Raw genomic sequence first — 12,931 nt, 5'->3', positions numbered from 1 at the left:
ACAGATAAACATCATTCATGCAAGATTACATGGAAAACAACTTTTTATAAACCTTTGGAATCATTTAACTTTGAAATTCTCATCAAATTCACTCAAGTAACCTTTTTCACAATGAATCTATAGATACATTCTCAAATGTATCGATAACTTTTAAAAATCTATCGATACTTTAGTAAAATGTATAGATACATTTCACACAAAAAGCCTCCTGAAGCATTTTGTTTAGAATGTATTGATCAATATTCGATATGTATCAATACTTTGAACTTAGAATCCCAGATTTTTGGGCAAAATTCTCCATTTCTGCTAACTATAAGTCCTCTTACCTCTTGGGACTAATTATAAGGCTAATTTTTGTCTTACCAATCCTACATTCTTTCGTTAGTCGATATACATCATAATCACTACTCAATTAACATACATAGAAACATTTCTAACAAAGTTACAACATTGTCAACCATAAATCATAAATTCACACAATGTGATGGTTTAACGCCCATTAACCTTGAGTTGGCAATGTTTGACCCCATTGCACCTTAGACTGGTAATATACGAGCCCTATTGCACCTTGGGTTGGTAATGTATGAACCCCATTGCACCTTGGACATTTATAATGCATCATGGGAGTGGAGTCATCACTAAACCCCGAGAATGGAATTATACCTCGCTCAAATCAAGTACTTATACTCATAACATTTGGTATGTGAAAAATACTTCATATACTAGCATATAGCATCAATCGTACATGGTTATTCGTCTCATGTAGTGTATGGAATTTACATCATACGCATATTCTCATGGCATTCATCATGCATACCTAATCACATCATATGGTATATGGAATTTGCATCATGTACACAATCTTATGGCATTCATCATGTACACTTAATCATCTCACATGGTATATAGAATTTACATCATATACACAATCTTATGGTATTTATCATACCAAAGATGCACACTATAGCATTTATAAATAAGCATACAATATCTCGTATCCACACTAGTTCGAAGACTAGAGTAATCGAGTGAACTTCAAACATAAGTTGCTTGTCTCTTTTTGTTGAAAACTAATACGTAGTAACATATTTATATACATAGTAGATTCATAAGTATTTTTTGAATCATTGTGTCAATCATATCACAATCATTAACAATTTATTTATTTATTTATTTTAGAAAACCATTTTCATTCTTGAAACTCAAATCCTTTGATACACCTCTTTAGAGATATTATTTCAACATATATAAATAATCATTTCCATAAAAATCATGCTAGCTTTACATATCAAAATAAAATAGAAAATGGTGTATCCACTCGCTTAATTGGAGAGTCAATTTCCTTGCTCCAATTACAACTCCATCTCAGTGAAATCCATGCAGTTTTCAAGCATTCTATCATACAACATGATCACAATCATTACCTAGAATAATAATCTTGTAGTAATCACTTTAGGTACTTTTGAAAGAATTCGAATTCAATTAAATCTAAATTTCTAGCTTAAACCCACTACTTTTCAATCAAATAAATGCTTAAAAGCCCAAAAATCTTAATGGTTGTCTTAGGTGAGTTTAGATGCTTAAGAAAAACACAAGTCTTGAACTTTAGCAATCCGCAGAAATATTTGGGCATTAAAACAACTATTTCAGTTTTGGGAATCCAAGATGAAAAGATTTCAAAGAGAATAGTGTCATTCTTTTCATAAAAACCCAAAACTAAGCTTTAAAATCATAAAAATGGAGTTTTGAATTAAAAATGGGAAACCCTTAAAGTTCAGCATTTACCTTACAAATGTAGCTGAGGGCTGCTAACCTTTGAAAAATGTGAGCTATTTATATTTTTGTGAAAATACCATTTTACCCCTTTTATTTTTCTAAAAACAAAAAAATGTATCGATACATTCAGGTTCTAGAAAAATTGTGTCAATACATTTGAAACAAAATGTAGTTCTGAGATAGAGTACCTATAAAACCTACCCAGCTTATTTACATTAAATACCATTTAAGTACATAGCCTCATTTTTACTTTTTTCCTTTTTACTCTTAATTTACCTATATTTAATGTAAATAAGAAGAAATAAAGAAAGAGGTAAAACTAAGAACACTTAAATGATATTTAATATAAATAAGCAAACAACCCCCCATTTGGATTCAATAAAAATATCAAAAAAATCAAAATCTAAATTTTAGTTTCAAGAACAAAATCGAAAAACTTCAACTGAAATTAAATTTGTGGTGCCCATTTACTATAGCAAATGTAGTCTAAAAATTATGAAAAAATCATTTATTTTGTCATCTAAATATCAAGAGAATCATTATTGTCATTTTTCCCAAAAAATTGTTCTATAAAGATCAAATATTTTGACCTTTTCTAGACTTAGAAAATTTTCTATTTCAAAAGCGACAGATAATCAAATGGGTTACTGAATTCTTTTGAAGGTTAAAAGTAAGTTTGATATTCAAAATATTTAATCTATATACTCACCTAAGGATTTCCTAACTTATCTTCTTACTTAATGTGGGATTTCATAGAAAGCATGTATATTCTCATGTTTAAATTTTATTTAATTTATTTGTATTGAAAGTGCATTTGATAATAAGATGAAGAGTTTGTTTTAAGTAAGTATTCATTATCTAGTAATAAAGGTAATATGATTCTATTGAGATATTAAAATACATTTGTATCAAGAGTCATACATAGAATACATATATTTTAATTAAATCTAAAAATAGTCACAGTTGAGTAATAAAGCAAGCCACTTTATTATGTTAAGACTATAGTGTCGAGATTACATTCAATGAAAATAATGTGATTCACTTCAAGGTAATGATGACTCTTAAATCATTGAAGTTGTTGACTTTGAGTAATGACACTATCAAGTGAACTGGAATCATGTGAGAATTAAGTTTAAGTTAGATCATTAATTAGATCTTAATCTCGCACCTATACATTCACTTACGGTAGAACCAAAATCCTGATGGATAGTGGACTCTTGCTTTATCTTATAATCTTTGATATATCAATGGCATGATAATCTTACTGCATTGATCTAGACTCTGTATGTTGGGGTTATAATTGAGGTGAGCATCCGAGAAGATATATCCAAAAAGTGGAGTTCATAGCATTACTTTTAGTCATTTCAAGAAGATTGGTGATTACTATAGGCCTAATAGATTGATGAATTAGCTGCTTATCATATTTTAATACTCAAAAGATTAGATCTCAAGTATTAGATCACCAATTGGATGAAATATGATACTAAGGGACAAAATTGACATAAAAGATATTACGGTAATTCACCTTTTTTCATTGAATGGCTATGAGAGTTCACAACATAAGGTTTGCAATTGGACAAACCAATATTAAATTTTACATATAGGATATTTATCGTAATTGTAGATAATTGAAGAGTGCAACCACAAATCTATGGAGAAGTGATTCCATGGTTAAGAAACCAGAATTATTTTAATGACATTAAGAGATAATTTGATGTTTATTGGAGCATGAAATATCTATGTCCAATGAGATTCCCCACTTAGCTTTATAGAATTCAACTCATTTAAGATGGAATGCTTGTTTAGCTATTTATGCAAATTAATGTTCAAATTTGGTAACTATGTGTTGTCTTTGTTATTGAAATTTTTGCCGTATTAATTGTCCTAGAATTGCTAAAGATTTACTTGTAAACTTTCTTGTTTGGCTATCATCGCCATGTTTCCTTCTTGATTTTCTTTTACTTTTCTTAGATCTGATGTATTTGGGAAAAAGACATGTAAATTATGTTTAATTATGTAATTGGGAGCAAGCATGGAGAGGAAGATCCAAGCCATGGAAGAAAGGTGAAAATTTGATCTCTTGATTGATTTGGTCATAACTATCAATTTTTTTATTTGTTTTAGGGATTCATTGTTATTAAAAATTAGTTTTTTAGGTATACTTTTTGGGGATTGATATTATTTCTTCTAATGTTTTATGCCCAAAAACCCATACCTCAAAACCCAAAACTCAAACCTCAAGACAGATGTTAAACAAATGTCACACACAAACCTCAAAGGCTAAAAGCAAATGCCCAAAATCGCAAAAATTGGGAGAAATAAAAAGAATTTTGGGCAATAGCGTCATGGGCTAGGTAGCACCAACAACTACTATAGGCTAGCCCATAGCTAAGAAGATGCAAGACCAGACAACATTACACTGTTCGGTTGTTAGGTCCCACAGCACAAAGTAGTGTTGTGTGATTGGGCACGTTAAAGGCAAGTGCTAGGTAACATGCCAAGGCGGTTTGTGCATCCCAACTGATGGTAAAGCAACTGGGCATACTAGACCATGTGTTGGGCACATGGCTAGGCAACATGCCCAACGGGCCATGCACTGGACGCATGATTAGGCTACTTGCCCTGCAAGCTTAAGGATTGCCTTAATTTTTTTAAAATTTTGAAAATTAATTTTTACAATAAAAAATATTATTTTTTTGTATAAACTTGTTTTTTAAAAAAAATTAACTTTCCTTTTATCCTTGGATTAAAAGTTAATTTTTATTTTGGTATTAATTAATAAGATTAATTAAGTGGATAAGATGTAATTATTTTTCAAATTAGGTAAAAATTAAATATTAAAAAATTAGAGTTTTTTTAGATAGCCATAAAAATTCAAAAGAGCACCCATTCTAAAAGGTCTTCCAAGTAGACAAGTTGTGGAAGCAAAGAATGATTGAAGATTTTTTATTTTGCAAATTGTAATTTTTAAAAATTTTTCTAGGATGGACATTAATGTGGCTTATATTTATATCTATTTAGAAATATGGATGTATGTGGATGAATGATATGAGATATTGTTTGATAACATGTCATCCAGAATAGGTGCCAACCTCTTTAGGATTGCCATACATACATTATGTATTTTAGTTTAAAGGAGTTTTATGCTATGGGTTACATAATGAATATAGGAAATTTAATAGCATTTAGACAAGATGGTAATATGGACTTAGTTATATACTAAAGCATTAAGTTGAAGATATAACCAAAGCCATAATTTGACTTAGGATATTTTGAATATGCATTTAGAAAATCTAGTAAAAAGTCACAAAAAACCCTAATTATAAAAACATTAAATGGGAGAAGATGCTAGTAATCCTAGAGTGCATAGTCTCCATTGTTGGCTCATTATCATGTGAAACATGTTACACCCTACAAGTGGGCATGAATCAAAATCATAAGGGATTGGGTTTTCGAAAAGAAAAGTCATTTTTGGTGGATTATGAGATAAGACCTTCCATAGAGTTTCATTGAGTAAAGAGCTTAAAACAATGAAATAATGATTATTACACTCAACATGAATTTACTATTAACCTATTTACAGTAACTTTGTTAGTAAAGTTCATGGACCATGTTAAGTATGAAGATGCTCCTTAACCATGTTAAGTATGAAGATATTGGGTAACGTAGTTGAGTGGGAGGGCCCTAGTTTGCCAGGTACTAAATTTTCATGGCCCACAGTTGATAAATTTATTACAGAAAGGTGAAAGACCATCGAACTAATAATATAACTTAAAGGTTTTTATATATTATCATAATGCATACATGTATCATGAAATGTTCAAAGTCCATATGTAACTAGTATGCTTCCATAATTTCAAATGCACTTTTAGAAACATATTTGCATCACAAACATGAATCTACTTTCAATTTAACTGAATAAATGCACTCTAAATAGTAATAAATACATTGAATGGAAAAGAAACCTTAATATTGTCCTTAATTATGACAAAATAACCCCAGTTTTTTCTAAGCACAAGCCTAAAGCACTAACTCCCAAATCAACTCCACAATAAATTGAATATCATAAGAAGTGGCATGATGTAAACGAATTGGACAAGTGCTATATACTAGCCTCCATGAATAGTATATTGCAAGAGCAGCACGAAGGCATAGGCAATGTTGCTGATATAATGTTTCACTTACATGAGATATTTGGTATAAAAATATGGTCTGCTAAGGTAAAAGCAATCAATGCTTTTAAGGACCTTAAGTAGAAAATTAAGGAACCTATTAAAGATTACATGCTGAAAGTAATCTCTTGCCTCAATAACGCAGAGCTACATAGTACTAAGAAAGATGTAGAAACACAAATATCAATGATCGTTCATAAGCTTGAATTCATCATTTTCATAGTTCAAAATAGACTTTGAACTGCACAATAGGGATTACCTAAGTAGGCTAATGAATTATCTGCAAAATGTGGAAGAAGTTCTAGAACTGAAAAAAAAAACCTGATGCACATGTAGTTTCCACCTTTAAGCCTAAACCCGAGGGTTGGTAACTCTATTTTATAAAGTTATTTTGTCACATTTTTTGTGCTTAAGTAGCTAAGTCAATGAGATTTTAGGTTTAAAATTAAGTATTTTAGTTGTTTTTCTTAACTAAGTTCAATGCATATTAAGTAGTTTAGTTTAAGTTATTTTAGTTTAATTTTATTTTAAAGTTTTTTAAATAACTTTAAGTTTTGTTATTATTGATCTCTTTTATTGCTTTTGTAGGAAATTTGATGAAAAGACTTTTTTGGTGATAATTTGTGCAAGTATGGTGATAGCTTTGTTTGTACATGCTCCAGTATGGCAAGCATTACTCTCGTTACAGAAATCCAATTTAAGTGATTCTTAAGCCATAGAAAAGCTAAGCGACAAGACTACAATATTTATGTTTACCACTTTTCCTTGTTCAGAGTAGATCAAGGTGAAAATCATGTTGGAAGAAGTTGGACTGCTATAGTTTCTGCACAAGGCAACATGATAAAATGAAGGTCTCAACTCCCTTGATGCCAAGTGGCCATACAAAAACCAGGGAGCATGGCACTGCAGTACTGGTGAAGAAAGGCCATGGTGCCTTAGCAAATTTGAGGCATTATAGTACCACTTGAGAGTTGAGCACCATGGCATTCAAGGAGGAAGGCTACGACGTTGTGTTCTGATATTTAGGCTTCCTTTTTTGAATTTTGGTAGAATTAGTTCTTTTAGGGGCTTTTAAAAAGCACATTTAGGGAAATCAAAGATGAGATTTTTTCTTAGGTTTTCTCTAAAGAAAAGCTGTTGCAAAGTAATCAATAAAGCAAGAAAGATTGTGCAAGATTGAAAATTGAAGATCTGACAAATCTTCAATTTTTGTTCTTCTCCTTTTATTCTTTGTTTTCTTGAATTCTTACAATGGTGAAATTTCTTTGGATTATGTTTTTATCTTTACATATGAACTAATTTACTTTTTTCAGGATTATGATTGAACTCAACTGTTAGAGTAGGATCTTAGTGGATTCATGTGATTGTGTAAAGTATGAATTTCAAAAAATTTCTTTTATAAAGAAAGCAAACAATTCATTACACAAGTGGAACAAACATCATTCTTATTGCAAATAACATAATCACATCCTAAAAAAATTAAGAATCTATTAAGTAAGAAAAAGCATACCTTTTATTTTAAGATTCTTATTTTTGGACACTATCACACCAATGAATAATTTCTCGACCAAATAAGTTTACCACTTATTCTTCAAGAATGCTTTCAACTTAAACCTTGAGTGGACAAGGTATGGAATGCAAGACTATAAGATAAAAACCGACTTTGTTTCTCTTTTCTTCCCAAAATTAATGGCTACTTTTCTTTTAAAAAATTCAACCAAGAATGGGAGAGAGAAGGAAAGATACGGCAAAGTTTGGAGGAGGAAAGAAGTCATGGCTGAAACTTTTTCAAGAAAAAGTATGTATGTTTCTTTTCTTCCAATCTCTTCTCTTTTTATTAAAACTCTTGCCTCAAAGGTTTAATCAAAATCAAACACCTTTGAATCGATCTTGACCATTCATTTAGAGTTATGGAGGCATATAGCAAGCTTCATAATTATCAAAATTAAAATTAAAGATTAAACAATTTAATTCTTTAATTACCATTTAAAGTTCTTAATGAAATAAAACTCCTTATTGAATAATAACTCTTATTTTATTACTATATATTTTTATTTAAAAAGGATTAATAACAAATAAAAGAGTGATAGTCAAATGTAAAGTCTTCTTTTATCAACATAGATGTCTAGATTCATTTTGTAAAAACCTCCTAGCATTATCTTAATTTAAGACAACTATTATCTTTAATTAAAACAAAAATATTGAGACAAGATAAAATATTTTTGTTTTAATTAAAGCTAATAGTTGTCTTAAATTAAGATAATGCTAGGAGGATTTTTGCAAAATGAGACTAATATGTTTTCTTGTCTAGATTAAGATAAAAAATATTTTTCTTGTCTTAAATTAAGGCAAACATATTTTTTTGTCTAAATTAAGACCAAACATGTTTTCTTGTCTAAATTAAGACAAACATGTTAAAGCTACCATTTTTGTATAGAATTTAATTAACCAAATTAAAACATGCATTTCAACTTAAACAAGTTGAATTCTATGAAGCGAAGTGGGAAAACTATTTGGACATAGATATTCCAAGCTCCAATAAATTTATAATTATTCTTAATATCATTAAAAATAATTTAAGCTTATTAACCATGAAATCACTCCACCATAGATTCATGGTTGCACTCTTGAATTAACTATAATTATAAGAAAAAATTCAATTCTGGATATTAATTATTATTTTTCCAATTGCGAACCTTATATTATGAACCCTCATAACCATTCAATGATAAAAAGTGAAATTACCGTTTTACCTTTTATGTCAATTTTGTCCCTTAGTCTTGAATTTCATTCAATTAGTGATTCAATACTCTAGATATAATTTTTTGAGTATCTAGATGTCATGAGTAGCTAATTCATCAATCCACTAAGCCCAGATTAATCACCAATCTTCTTAAAATCACTAGAAGTGATGTTAATGCTATGAACTCCATTATTTAGATATATGTTCCAAGATGTTCATCTCGATTATCATCCCAAAATCCAAAGTCTAGATCAACGTTTATGATAATCATGCTCATCATAAGTCAAAGATTATAAAGAGATTAAACACGAGTCCATTATCTGTTAGGATTTCGAGTCTACTACAAGGAAATGCATAAGTGTGAGATCAAGATTTAAGTAACGATTAATCTTAGTTTTTATTCTCACATAATTCCAGTTCATGTTATAGTGTCATTACTCGAAGTCAACAATTTCAATGATTTGAGACTCATCATTCCCTTAAAGTGAATGACTATCATTTCGTTTGAAGTAATCTGAACATTACAACCTGAACAAAAAAAAAGTGACAAGCTTTATTATATGGCTCTGAACAATTTTTGGATTCAATTAAAATATATGTCTCCTATGTATGACTTTTCATACAAATGTATTTTAATATCTCAATAGAATCATGGTATTTTAATAACTAGATAATAAATGCTTACTTAAAACAAACTTTTCGTTTTATCATCAAAGTGTACTTTCATTACCAATTTAATGAAATTAAGCATGAGAATATACTTGCTTTCCAAGGCACCATATTCTCAAAATTCCTAACATCAACATGTAGTTTGAATTCTTTATCTATATTTTGATTATTTTCAATGGAATCTGAATTATTTATTCTAATTCTGTGTTTAACGCTTCTGTTTGCTTAATCACTAATTAGATTGATTTGGATATCTAAATATAACTTGATGAAGGGAGTTTAGATTAGGCCATGAATAGAATAGCTTATGCTCAAATTTACTTAGTTGATTAGGTGATTTGATTTGCATATAGGATTGACATATATCTATATATCACATGTAGCCAAGATTAAAGCACAAACTTAATGAATTTTCCCTCAGTTGAACTTACATAGACATATAACAATAAATTGAGAGACATATTTTTATGAGCACCTCAAAAGAGACTTATAAATAACTTGGGACTCTATGTTAGCAACTCAATCAATTGAAGTATGCAAGAGAAAGAGGATTCAGATGAAGTGTTAAGGGATACCATAATCTTAGGTGTTTAGTCAATTGTTTTTCTCTTAAATTTTGTCATTCAACTATTAGTTTTAGTTTGTTAGTTTAATTTTACTTTTAATTAATCTTTTAATTTTCATTGCTTGGATAAAAATAATTTGCTTCAATTTTAGTACTTAGCTTACGTTGATGCAATTCTATGTGGGATTCGACATTCTACTTACTTTTGTATTACTTTTTGCGATATGAACACCTACATGGATAAAACTGATAATAAGTTTTTGGCATTGTTGCCAGGGAATTGCTTTCCTCTTTCTTGCTAACAAACTAGTCTTACTTCAAGCTTTGTTTTTCTTTATTTTTGATATTTCGGTCATTATATGTGAAGATTGAGAAACTTGGAAATTGTTCCTTTTGATCCCAACATTGAAAAGACTTTTCGAAGACTTTGGAGAGAAATTGACAACCTTCAACTCACATCGAAACAATCACTAAACAATAAGGAGAGCAACAAATTCAAGGGCAATTAGTAGTAGAAAATTGATCTTTAAAAGATTATGCTATTCTTTTGGTTCAAGGTTTTCACTCCAGCATTTGAAGGCCAACCATTCAAGCTAGCAACTTTAAGATAAAGCCAACAATCATCCAAATGATTCAGACTTTAGTCTAATTTAGGGGTTCACCTAATGATGATTTGAATGCTCACATCTTAGAGTTTTTGAGGTTTGTGATACTTTTAGGCATAATGGAGTCACTGATGATGCAATTCAATTAAGACTCTTTCCTTTTTCATTGAGAGATAAGGCAAAGAATTGGTTAAACTCACATCCTATTGACTCCATTACTATTGGGGATGATTTAGCTCAAAAGTTTTTAACCAAGTTTTTTCCACCAACCAAGATAGATAGAATGAGGAATGACATTACTTCATTCATGCAGCTGGATTCAGATTCATTGTGTGAGGCTTAGAAAAGATACAAGGAGCTACTCATATGTTGTTCTCATCATGGTCTATTTAAGTGGTGCAAGTACAGACATTTTATAATGGTCTGTTGAGTTTGATTCAAACTACTATAGATGCAGTTGTTGGAAATGCAATTATGGAAAAGTCTATTGATGAGGCCTATGACTTGTCAGAAGAGATGGCATTTAATAACTATTAATGGCCATTTGATAGAGTGATGCCTACAAGAGTAGTTGGTGTTCATGAGTTTGATGCTATCAGTGTATTGACTCTATAGGTAGCAGCATTGACTAAGAAATTTGATTCACGGGCGATTCATTCCATTTAGAGCCTATTTGTTACTTATAACTATTATAGAGAGGGGCAATCTAGTGATCACTATCCAGTTAATTCTAAAGTAGTTCAATTTGTTAGGAATATGAATAGGTAGCAAAACAACCCTATTCCAACACTTATAACCTTGGGTGGAGTAATCATCCAAATTTTTCTTGGAGCAATAATCAGGGATCTTCATAAGCTTCAAGGCCTAACTTACCTATTGGATTTCTAGCTTGTGTGAGAGCTCCTATGCCAAAAATGAAGCCATCTATGGAAGAGTTGCTTATGCAATACATGGCAAAGATCGATTCTCTCATTCGTAGTCAAGTAGCTTCATTAAAAAACCTTGAGACACAAATGGATCAACTTGCTAATACTATCAACAATAGGCCTCAAAGGACCTTACCTAGTGATTTGGAAGCTAATCCTAGGAGAAAAAATAGGGAGCTTGTTAAAGTAATTAGCCTTATGAATGGAATAGAGGTAGGAAATAGTAGCAAGTAAGTTGAAACTCAAAATAAGTCCGTTAAGAAAGAGATAGTGGTTGAGAAGTTTAACAAACAAGTTCATGAAATGGAAGCCAAGTCAACACCATTACCACCACCTTTTCCTTAGCGCTTTTAGAAATAAAAGCTTGATAATCAATTCCAAAAGTTTATCAAGGTATTTAAGAACCTCGACATCAACATTCCTTTTGCGAAACCTTTAGAAAAAATTCCTACTTATGTGAAGTTTCTGAAAGACTTCTTAACCAAGAAAAGAAGATTAGGTTGTCAGGATGAGCCTTGCAGCTAATTAGGATTGGTTAAGGGTTGATTCCAATCATGCAATAATATCATTCATGTTGATTGATCAAAGGTTTTTCTTCATCAATAAGAAATCAATTATAATCAGTTATAAGTCTAATTGGATGAAGTCTATGAGATTAATATTCCTTATAAGGGAATTGTAATGGGTTGCAGTTATGAGATCCTTATGCATCAAAGCATAATCTTAAAATGTTCCTGGTCAAAGTATCATTGAAACTAAACATCAATGATGCTTAGATACCAGTATATTCTATTTTTCTTACTTTGGAAGTAAGCAATCGACCTCATAGATTAAAGTATAGAGATACTTGGAACTAGAACATAAGTGCTTGCCTAGAAGAACAAGTTCATTGAACATGACATGCCATAAAAAGTGCATTTGGTAATACACTCTAGTGTCTATACAATGCCTCTCATGTGTTAGTCATGTAAATATTCCTTAGACTTAAGACACCAGCTTGTCTTATAAGTGGAGTGCTATGCTTTAATTTCATCCCCACAGTTGTTTAACCAAGGATGCTAAAACAAGATGCTTTTAGGCATAGTATGAAACATGTGAAGGCAAATGAGTGGTCAAGATAGGAATCATCACCTTAAGTGTTTTAGAAGAAATATCTTATCAGTTCTTGGTTAACATTAGCTTATTGAAGATTTTAGCCAAGGCGACATGGAGATTATGAAAAGGTTTCATAAGCCTTTATAAAGCTAATGTTATAATTGTAGGAACAAATATGGAGGTTAATAAAAGTAGTCACTATACCAACCTCTTATCATCTTCGAGATATATGATGAAAGAAAGAATTATATTGATAGACCATACACTAAAAAGTTGTCAAAGAACCCTTTGACTCTGCTAACAATTGGGTGGCCCTAATGCATTGCTTGATACCAATCTTGGTCTATAGAATTGTTTATAAATTAATTGATTGAAATTTA

The 12,931-nt window shown here is 30.5% G+C and overlaps 1 non-coding gene across 1 annotated transcript; it reads right to left on the bottom strand.

Moving 5' to 3' along the window:
• Positions 1 to 10,810: 10,810 nt before the first annotated feature.
• On the bottom strand, positions 10,811 to 10,917 carry LOC149526500 (small nucleolar RNA R71). Its single transcript, XR_016351943.1, has one exon. It is a non-coding gene; the product is annotated as a small nucleolar RNA R71 (small nucleolar RNA).
• Positions 10,918 to 12,931: the final 2,014 nt, after the last annotated feature.

This window comes from Theobroma umbraticum, unplaced genomic scaffold (assembly GCF_002168275.2).
Source record: "Theobroma umbraticum cultivar Fairchild unplaced genomic scaffold, ASM216827v3 scaffold_89.0, whole genome shotgun sequence".
Lineage (NCBI taxonomy): Eukaryota > Viridiplantae > Streptophyta > Magnoliopsida > Malvales > Malvaceae > Theobroma > Theobroma umbraticum.
The sequence above is the reverse complement of the archived record's forward strand: the minus strand, read 5'-3'. Positions and strand labels throughout refer to the sequence as shown.